The 11,256-nt window shown below is 46.2% G+C and overlaps 1 pseudogene; it reads right to left on the reverse strand.

The window, feature by feature from the left end:
* Nucleotides 1-7,674: 7,674 nt before the first annotated feature.
* On the reverse strand, nt 7,675-7,794 carry LOC136657785 (5S ribosomal RNA; annotated as a pseudogene).
* Nucleotides 7,795-11,256: the final 3,462 nt, after the last annotated feature.

Raw genomic sequence — 11,256 nt, forward strand, 5'->3', positions numbered from 1 at the left:
CTTGCATTAGTCTGTCAGAAAGGGCAGGCTGAGTGGAATCCAATGACACCAGAATGGTCCTGATCAAATGAATGCAGCCCCAAAAAACACCTGAGAAGAAAGTCCCTCCCTTCAAGCAAATGAATGTATTGAGCCCTATGGAAAGCGAAACTAAGCCTCACTGTCAAGTTTACTCGTGAGTAAGCAAATGTGCCTTGGCTGGTGTGGAAGATCAGGTGAAGGAGAGTGCAAGGCTACCAGATGGTCCTGATCCTATGCACCTGCAGCTAAACAAGTGCTCCAGAAGGCAGCCTCCCCCCCTCCCACTAAAAAGGATCAAAACAGAGGCTTCAGCTGATAAGGTGAACCTTTTTGAGACCTGCAAAGCCAGGTGGATCCTGACAGTGATCTGCTTTAAACAGAAGTTCTTCAATTGAACTGGGCACTGGGTAGGGCTGAAAACCTTATGATTTTTGTAGCAGGCAGGCTTCAGAGCAAATTCACTTGGTGAAACAGGGCTGGCTTCTGCTTGTTTAATAACTTGTTTTATTTTAATTATTTATACTTATTTATTTTGATTTGCCTGATGATGTCACTTCCACCATGACATCACTTCTGGTGGGTCTTGGACAGATTGTCATTCTAAAAAGTGGGTCCCAGTGCTTAAAGTTTTAGAGCTGCTGCAATAAGGTGTTAGTAAGTTGATACCCTGGAGTGTGTGTGACATCACTAATGACCAAAATCACTAAAATCATAATTTGGAAGAATAATACCATCATGTTATATATCAATCAATGCGTAATTTCATGCAGAATGTGTTCTATCTTTGTTCTATCAAATGGTATAGCCAAAAAACCAGTGGGGGTGGAGTGATGGTACATCACCACGCCCACCACCTGGGGTGTTGCCCCGCCCACTGCATGGGGGGTGACGCGTTGGCATCCCGCAATACTTGCAGATTGCAGGAGCTCTTTGCAGGGCAATTAGCAGCTATCTTTTGAATAGCCTCAGGGCTTGAGGCAATTAGTTATCTGATCTTTCTATCACTTAAATTTTCACTGGAAGCTCTGCTTGACACTACACGGCCCACCAAAAATCTGGCCACAACCTACAGCCCACAACTGCAGCGCTAGAAGCAAGGTCATTTCTGGTCAACTTGCAATGTAGGCACAATGGATGACTACCAGCCCAATCCTATCCACACTTTCCTGGGAGTAAGCCCCATTGACTCTAATGGGGTTTACTTCTGAGTAGACATGCATAGGATTGGGCATGCCTTCTCACCTATGTTCCCAGGAGAAGATACTATTAAATGTTTTAAGTGTGTTTGTGTGTTTGGCCTGCAAAACTGTGTAAAATAAATGATGTGGCCCTCGTACTGAAAAGTTTGGAGACCCCCTGCCCCATATGACACAAGAAAATGAATAGGAGTAGACAGTAGACTAGGGGCTATCAAATGTCCAACAGACCTTTAAACGGCAATGTGAAATCTGGCAAGTCCTCAACAAGCTCTGTTTGTCTGAATAATGGATGGAACCAGGGAGTATGATCTGGCTTTGACAAGCCGAGGAAAAATAAAGCCGCGAGTCCCAGCACAGATAGCAAGTAACTATTCAAATCAGCCTCTATGTTCCGCTGGGACGCCTGCATTCTTTTAGGGATCCTGATAAGGGCTTTATCCTATTTACCCTTTCAAGCACATGCCGGTGACTTCAAAGGATTTTCCTAATTGATTTCAGATTGAATAAACAGAGCACATTCTGCAAGCACCGCTGAGGTCCATGTTCGCTCTCCACCGTTAGTCTACGGCTGGCCCCACATGAGCTTTCAAGGGAAGGGAGTTGATTTAACAGTTGCCAAAAATGACAAGAGATTGGCATAATCTGCTGGCCTGGCCATCTGTGGCACCAGCTCTCAGACTCATTTCTTTATATCTAAATGCCATTGTGTTAAAAGTTCATGTGCACGGGCAGTCCGTTAGATGTGACAAGAAGGCGGCAGAGCAAATGGATGGTGAGCTGCTGGGGGGAGGAGGCAGGTTTTCCCCCCCCCAATTTTCACTTGTTTAAAAGCCCAGGTGTGACGTCACTTCCGGTTGTGACATAACTTCCAGGGAATTTGGAGCTCAGCACCCGGCTCCACAATCATCAGCTATGCCACTGCACCCAGACACAGCCCTTCAACAGATTATAGAGCAGTGCTCCTCTTCCTTCTGGATAAATCAAGCTAACTATCCTTCCTGACCTTGTTTGTCTGCTTTCATCGCGAGTCCTGCCAAGCGGGTTGAAAATCATCGCTTCAGTCAGAGGATCCAAGGAACGGCGAGTTCATCACTAGTGCACATCTCGCTGAAGATGAGCCACTCCAGTCGTCCCCACTTGTCAGGTTGCATCATCGCAGTGCGCTGACTCCTGCAGTTGGATCCCGGGCAGCTAGCAGCATCTGAGCAGCACTCTTAATTAGCGCATGGGCTCTTCCCAGGAAAGCGTGGCTCATTTCCATAACGTCACATCTGGGTTCCGCTCAACTTGATGTCCACGGCCTTTCACTTTCCATCGCATGTGAACTTCCAAGAGCTGTCCAGGGCCATGAGCACAAGGGAAGTGGACGTTGTAAATAATTGCTAAAGGAGGCAAATCACGATTCAACATTAGGAAGGCTGAAACTTTCAGTAGCAGTTCTCATTCTCCACAAATACAGTTAAGACTTCAAAAGAAACGTCAGATCCCCATTAAATCTATTTCCTTTGTCCCATGCTCCGCTGTCCCTCTCATCCCCTCTCACACCCTTTTTGCACCCTAACCTGACTCAGTCATTACTACTACTCGTGAGGCACTATGGGGAATGGCAGTGGTGTAGCTAAACCACCTGGCACGTTGGGGCACACATTTTTTTAACACCTCCCTCAGAAGGCCTTAGAAAGCCGCTTCGGACCCAATCCTGTCCAACTTTCCAGTGCTTATGCAGCCCCCAAGATAAGGGAACTAACATTCCCTTACCTTGAGGAGGCCTCTATGACTGCCACCCCACCACAGGATGTAGCGCATGCCCCATTAGAACAGCTGCATCAAAGCTGGGAAGTTGGATAGGACTGAGCCCTTCCAGTTTTGGCAAAAAGTTGAAGTGCTTTTCTAAGGCCTCCAGCAGGCCACCTGAAGGTTTCCAAGGCTGCACATGGCCTCCCTGGACCTCAGAAGGCCTCAGAGGGGCACCCCCTGACACGCCCCCGGCATGGCACTCTGGGCAATGGACCCCCCCAGTCCCCCTAGCTATGCCGCTGTGGAACAGAAGCAGAGCTCTTTAAAAATATAGCTGGTGGCCTATGCCCAAGTCTCAAAACTGCCATCTCTTACATCTTCAAATGACACGTTACACAGCAACGGGGCAAACAAAAGATCCGTTCTTAGAATTTATTCTAAGACGGTGTTTGCCTAGGAGGTCAATGCACTTTAGTAGTATTTTCTGAGCAGTGACGTGCAGGCCATGAATGAAAGAAGTTCCTGTAAGAGATTACTGCAGAGGCAAACCTATTCTTCCGAGTGTGTATGCAAATGTTTGTTATTAATGGGCAGATCGTACTTTTGTTTCTTTTGGCTGGTTGTGGTTTGGTTCAGGCTCTTGGGCATAAGCTTGCATTTATTTATTTATTTATTTATTTATTTATTTATTTGCTTGCTTGCTTGCTTGCTTGCTTGCTTACTTACTTACAACCCATTCTTGAGCCGCCTGGAGCTCCCAGACCCTGTGGCCCCACGGAGGGCTCCCGCCGGATCCTGCACCTCCCGCGCTATCACGGGAGGCACCTCGGGAGAAGGGGATCCCGAGTAAGGGAAGCAGCCCCGCTGTGTCTTACTTAGGGCCCAATCCTATCCAATTTTCCAATGCTGGTGCAGTTGTACCAGTAGGGTATATGCTGCATCCTGTGGTGGAGGGGCAGTCACTGGGGCCTTCTCAAGGTATGGGACCTTCTCAAGGTGCTCCCTTTCCACAAGGCCGCATTGTGGTTACACCAGAGGTGGAAAGTTGGATAGGATTGGATCCTTTCTTTCTTACTTATGTGCACGTTTTAAAAAAAAAAAAATTCACATCTTCACAAAGATTCAGGTTGGGTAAGAACTGCTCCCATCCCAGAGAAATCCCTTGAACATTTTAACATCCACAGTCAGTTTCTCTTTGCATGCGAATTTATTTATTTATTATTTATTTATTTATTTTTCACATTTTTATACCACCCTTCCTCCAAAGAGCTTAGGATGGTATACACAGCTGCTCCCCTCCTTTGGTCCTCACAACAACCCTGTGAGGTAGGTGAGGCTGAGAGAAAGTGACTGGCCCAAGGTCACCCAGGAAGCTTCGTGGCTGAGGGGGGATTCGAACTTGGATCTTCCAGGTCTAAGTCCACCTCCCAAACCACTACACCACACTGGCTCTCATAATACATGGCTTTATGATACATTCACAACACACAGAGCCAGCAGTGCGCCCCTACCACTGGCACTCTGACCCATAGGATGGGGGCCCTAAGTCCTATTATAGTCATTGGAGCTTACAGGTAAGTGTGAATAACGGCTGAGGGGAGATTTGAACCTGGATCTTCCAGGTGTAAGTTCACCTCCCTAACCACTACACCATTCTGGCTCTCAATTTGCTACCTGAGAATTGGCATCTCCACAAGGGGCAGACTTGCCTCACCCACCCTGTGTTTTCGGTGCTTCTATTCTTGGCTGTCCATGATCTGACTGTCTCTGCTGCCTTCTGGAGGACTCTGCTGGGTTCCTGAATGCAGCACAGATGTTCAAAATGGCGCCCGTGACTAGTGTGGAGGCTTTTGGAATGCCCGTGGGAACCTTCCATGATAATCACAGGTGCCATTTTGAACATCTCTGCTGCCTTCCAAAGGTCTCTACTGGCTTCCTGCTGCCTTATGAACACCTCTATCTTACAATAGCTTACCCTGCACATGCCCGTCTGATCTTGGAAGCTAAGCAGGGTCAGGCCTGGTTAGTACTTGGATGGGAGACAGCCTGGGAATACTGGGTGCTGTAGGCTTATACCATAGTCTTTCAAAACTGAAGGTTGCCAAACATGAACATCTCTGCTGCCTGTCTCCGCTGGATTTGGGGGGTATCCGCCGCAGTTAAGCCGCTCTCCTCCCCCAACCCCAATGATCCCATAGGATCAGTGGTTCACTGCCTGCAATTTCAGTATCTGCTGGGTTTTGCACAAGTTTTGCACGGATTCCAAAACCCGACTGTATCTTAGGCAAAATCTGGTGATACTCTTGGGAGATGTAAAAATCCTCCGAAGAATTGCATGCACTTTATTGAATTTCATAAAGCCATAAGAGGAGCCCTGCCAGATCAGGCCTGTAACCTGCTCAAATCCAGTGCTGAGCTGAATACGGTGTGGGCTCTGTGACCCTGCTTCACCAGAGCGGAATAGTTTTGGGCTGTTAAGTTCAGACTGTGGTAGGTAGGTATAAAGTAACCAAGGGAGGAATGCGCTCAGGAGACAAGTTGGAAAATGGGTGCGCATAATGAGTAATAAAGAAGGATGAGAGCAATAAGCTTGCACAGAATACACAAGAAAAGGTAGAAAAACTAGGTCAATAGCAGGAAGGTGTGAGGACAGAGAAGGCATTTATTATGTTGTATGATTATATACGGGTACTGTGCTTTTTAATTTCCTCGTATAACTCCTCATATCATTTGCACGACTTCCGTTGACCATCTCATGTGCAAATATTGTAAATCGTACAATTGCTCACAGAAAGTTCCATGCTGTGTGATTCATACATTTGCACAAAGTGGTGCAGATTTAAGTAGTTTTCCCACAGAGTTTTTATTGGAGCTCTGCTTAGACCCATAGTTTAAGAAAATGTGATGTGTCACTTTTAAATGGAAGATTTGAAATCAAGCAAGGAATATTATTTGAAATTAGCCCCTCGCCCCCGGCCATCATTCTAGTTCAGTGGTTCTCAAACCTTTAGCACTGGGATCCATTGTTTAGAATAAGAATCTGTCACGACCCACTGGAAATTATGTCATGACCGGAAGTGACATCATTAATCAGGAAACTTTTTAACAATCCTGGGCTGCAATCCTACCCACACTTACCCAGAAGTAAGTCCCGTTTACTGTCATTGTTTAAAGCATATACATAGTAGCCTGTTAGAAGTACAGATCTGTAAAATTTCCCCAAATGCGGTCACATCCCATCAAGTCTAATATATTAAAAATAAAATATGGAAATGAGTGGGGACCCACCTGAAATTGGCTCACGACCCACAGTTTGAGAAACACTATTCTAGTAATTCCAAACAGGAAAGAAGTAACATTCACTCATTTTAATCACTGTAGAAGGGATGCAACGTGTTCTTTTAAGTTCTCCCTTTCTTGCCTGTTTGCAAATTGCAGTTCAAAGGGAACAACTAAACTGATCTTCTCTAGCAGTGGCCCATAAATGGGGGGGGGGGAGAAGGATTGTATACATGACTAAAAGAAGAGTTATACTTTTTGAACGCAACAGCTGCTCATTCTGCTGTTTAAAGTATCCTTAAATACTCGGGCCTCGCTGAAGTGAAAGCACTCAGAATGGCCAAGGTCCAAAAATACTAATAAACAAAGACATAAAACGTACTTAAATTAGGTGCAGATAGTTTGTATGTACAGGATGCTGCCAAGTTATTTATATCACCTTCGCCTTTGGTTGGCCTGACAGTTGGGAACAAAACTCCAGCAGATGTAAACTTCAAAAGGGTTGGTTAGATTTCCATTGAACCCGAGCTCTGTTGACATTACCATAATGGAGTTCAGGAGCTATCCATTTTACGGGGTTTGAAAGCTTGTGCGAACACCGATGTCCATAAATAGCAAGTGAAGAGCCTTGGATGAAGCGGCTGGACTCTCAGCGAGCAAAACTACCCCCCCCCTTCCAAAAGGAAACCATGTAGAAAGGAGATGTGTATCTAACCGGATTCCGAAGGTAGAAGTATTTACAGCATCAAAGTTCCCCAAAGATAGTTAGCAATAAATATTAAGAGACCCTTGAATCCTGGATAAAAGGCACCGGGGACTTGCAAGTTGAATACTAGCTTGTGGTGGCCTGATACATTTTGTTTATTCATTTCAAGAATTTGCTTTATTGGTGCCCAATCTGGATGGTTGCTTCATTGCAATTGTGATTTTTTTAGATGTATCCCATGGCTTTCAACTGGCAAAATTCAATACACATAGGCTTTTAAATTCCTTTTTCAGAATTTGATGAGATTTACAGGGTTGGAAGCCCTCCGTAAGGGAACAAAACTAGCTCACATTAATCCAAATAGTTGCTCAGGGGCAGATCCAGTGTTTTGTTGGGGGGAGGGGGCATGAGCTTTAACTACCTTAACTCCAGAGCCCAGGTCAACCAGGCAGATAGAGCAGGGCTCCCAGTTGAACTCCATGGTCAAGTTTTTCTAGGCGGGTAGACCTGGGTTCCTGCCTAGACTTGGAGACCAGATCTACCTCCTGGGTAGATCTGGCCTTCCATTCTGACTACCCTCTGGATCTGCCTCTTCCAGTCAAGTAGACCTGTGCTCCTGTTTGTACTGGACTGCACACAAATGGGGTTCTGGGCCTGGGCCTACCCACAAGACCTCAGGCCAACCATAGCATTTATGGTTGGCAACCTTCAGTCTCGAAAGACTATGGTATAAGCCTACAGCACCCGGTATTCCCAGGCGGTCTCCCATCCAAGTACTAACCAGGCCTGACCCTGCTTAGCTTCCAAGATCAGACGAGATTGGGCATGTGCAGGGTAACATTGGGTACAATCTCACCGCCATCACCCCACTTAGTGAGCATTCTCCTGGCTCCCGACTTTGCTTTCCATCCTGGTGGATACCCTTCCACCCATCCCCCCCCCGATCTACCTCTGCAGTTGCTAGGGTTTTTATTCTAAGAGCAATTGTATTTCAGGTTAAGATGCATTTAGGGACCATTTAAGGTTTGTGCTGGACCTTCACCTTCTCCCCTGAACTCCTTGGAAGCCTCCTTCCATATCTAGAACAAGAGGCTCTGTAGACAAAGAAGTCAAATGAAGCCATCATCCATCCAAAGCTGCTTCAGGTGGCTTTGCTTCAGTTCAGAGAGACTTTGCTTTCTTGAGCAAACTCCGCAAGGCCAAGCGATTCTGTTCAGAGTGTGATTCGTTCGGAATCCAATGAACCCCTAAATATTGAATACATTAGTTGCAGCTATAGCTTATTATCACCAGTTTGCTCATTGATAACCTTTCAGGGGCTACACCCAATTTCTGAGGAACCTGTTCCTCCCTGTTGTATGCCCAGGGAGTTTACCCAAGATAAATATGCCATCTGTAAATAAGCCCAAATGACAGTCCAATAAAGGATTAATGGGCATTTGTAGTACGGCAGGCTGAAACGGTTTCTGTGCCATTCAAATATCTCATCAGAAGAGCTCTTATTGAAGCAGATAGGATCTCCGCTGAATCAGATGGCCCCTTGTCTCTGTATGTAGATCTTGTACCTCCATTTCTCTGTCCCTGTTTCACTGGACCGTTCAGCCTCTAGTACTCCAAAGGACGTTCCGAAACATCATTTTCAATCTCCTCGGGAGCTGTTGGCATTTGGAGTGAATCACTCTTATTCTAAATGGCTGTTGTTATTGTTGCGAGCACGTGACCTCTCTACTCTGGCACTTTTCAATGAACAACAACTGTGGGCACTTGATCATTCTTATCTTCCAAAGAACTCCTGGCAATAGGCAAGGCTGGATGTATGCTATCTTTCCAAAGAGGCACGGAAACGGCACAAAATTCTATCCAGCTTCCTGTATTTCACAGTGGCGCACCAGATGCTTCAGGGAGCAGCCAAGACAACAAGAGACCTGTGTCCTGGTGCCCTCCCTTCCATCTGGCATTCTGAGGTAGCCTACTTGAGGTTTTACACACCTATCATGGCTTGTAACCCGGACTTTTCCTCCAGAAATTTGTCCAATCCCCTTTTAGAGGCATCTCAGCCAGCTGCCATCACCATATCCTGTGGCAAGGAGTTCCAAGGACTAATCACGCACTGTTGGTCGCACACCAAAGAGTCCCTTTTTTTGTTTTGTTTTGTTTTGTTAGGACTTGGACGTTGGCAATTGCTTCACCTACTCAGTAGAAAAGCACCCAGCTGCTCAGATTCTTGGAGATGCGCATTCCTCAACTAATCATAAGAGTTGTAAATCAATAATCAGATTAGGCACTTCCTCTCAAGAGCAGGGGATTTGGTCCTCTTGAGTGACAGCAGTAATGTAGTTCATTAGAAGAATTAGGCCCCCTGACAGATTTGGGCAATTATGACGGTAAATGAACAAGAATGTTCTCTCCCCTTCCCCCCCCCACAAGCTTTTTTTCCAAGTATGAGTACAACTTGTGTGGCAGTGTTTCATTAGGGGAGTATTTTTCCCAAGTTCACCGGCCAAACTTCCAAAGAGTGTGATGTTTGCGTTTCACATTTGATCGACTTTGGCACTTTGGAAAGACGCTTCCAGCAAGTCAGCCACCCCTGCTGAAATATGTCAGTAGCCATCTCTCCTCATTATCCAAATGGCCCTTCTGATGGATGGCAGCGGGAACCCTTCCCCATCCGTGCTAGTTAGTGGAAGACTCGCCGCTATTGTTTTAGCATAATTATTTTTTCAGGGTGAGGTGGAGGCCAGACGGTTCCCCCATCAACGCTACAAGCTGCGGGCTGATCGTGGTTAATCGCACAAAAGCGGCGGGTTCGTAACAGCGTTGCCGCAATGCCACAGACGTAGAGGAAGAAATGATCCTTGGCGGTGTGGGATGTCCAGAAAGCAATCTGGATTTTATTCTCAGTTTTGCAAAACACATAATCCCAGAAATCCTTTCAAGTGTGTGAAATGATAGAACATGTCAGCTCAGATCAGATCTGTCAGGTGAACTCTGGAAAAGGGTGCATTTCAGCAAATGTTTGAAAACAACAACTATGGAGGAATCCTTTCGTTTGAAAGAAGAGATGGACCTTCATCTTTTTTGGGGTCCCTGCATGGCTCAAGATGCATGTGTGAGGGAAGGCCAGCCCTGATTTCACTCAAAATGAAATTTAAAGCATGGTTCTGGGTTCCTCTCAAGGAGAAGCCTCTGAGAATCTCTGAAGGGAAGTCAAACACGTTTCTATAGGACCAGTGAAATTTCTCAGGGGGTTTCTCCTCAACCCTAGAATTGGCACACAAAGTTAAATTCAAAGTGTGTTTCAGGGTCTCTCACATCTGAGAAACGTGAGAATTTTCCAGGGAGGTCAAATGAGAAAAGTGTTGGGCTAGAGCAGGGTTTCCAAAAGAGTGGGTCATGACCTACTGGTGAATCATGATCCCATGAGTGGTGGGGTCACAAGTTGGGCCCCCCGCCTGCCCTTTCTTCTGGTCAGTTTTAATTCAGAGCCATTCTGAATGCATTAGGAGGCCCCTGGAGGCCTCTTCCAGGTTGTGCTGGGCTGGCAACCCACTCAGTTGGCCTCCACAGGCATCGGAATGGCCCACAGAAATATCCCACAGAAATGGCCTACAGAAGTGACTTCTGGTTTTCGGATGCAACTTTCATTTTGACCAGAAGACGCTTCCGAATGCTTCTTTGGGTCCTCTTGAGACCCGTAGAGGCCGATAGAGCACGTCAGTGGCCTGGCGTGACCTGGAAGAGGTCTCTGTGGCCTCCCAAGAAGGTCTGGCAGCATGAGAAGGAGCATCACATCATGAGCCACTGTGGAGGTGAGACATGGCACTGGAAAGTTAGGGAACCACTGGGCTAGAGCATTGGTGATTGCCTTTCTGATTCAGAGAGAGGGAGCACCAGAGGTTGGCACATCACCAAGTAAGGGAGAGCAGCATTTGTTGCAGGTGCTGGGAGGTCTTTACTCCAAGGCCCTATCCTTTGGAACCACTCTGCAAAGTGATGTTTTCCAAGTGCTTTTGCCCGGGACTTGGCTCTTGAGCAACTGCCTGTGTTTGGTTGTCGGCCTCCAATGGAATAAAGTTTCATGTTGCAATACAGACTCTATTCAGCACAACTTCCTGTGACAAAACGCCTTAAGAAGTAGAACAACAAAACCAAAAACATTTGACTGTTTCCCAAAAGGAGAAGCATTAGAACGTGGGAATTTAAACCTCAGAGGAGGAGGAGGATAATTGGGGTTGTAGGTGTTAAAGGTATATCATTGTCTGGCTTTAAAAAATATAAAAATGTTTTGCTCTTTTTTTCTTACTTAATTTGGCA

The sequence above is a fragment of the Tiliqua scincoides genome, chromosome 7 (assembly GCF_035046505.1).
Source record: "Tiliqua scincoides isolate rTilSci1 chromosome 7, rTilSci1.hap2, whole genome shotgun sequence".
NCBI classification, from domain to species: domain Eukaryota; kingdom Metazoa; phylum Chordata; class Lepidosauria; order Squamata; family Scincidae; genus Tiliqua; species Tiliqua scincoides.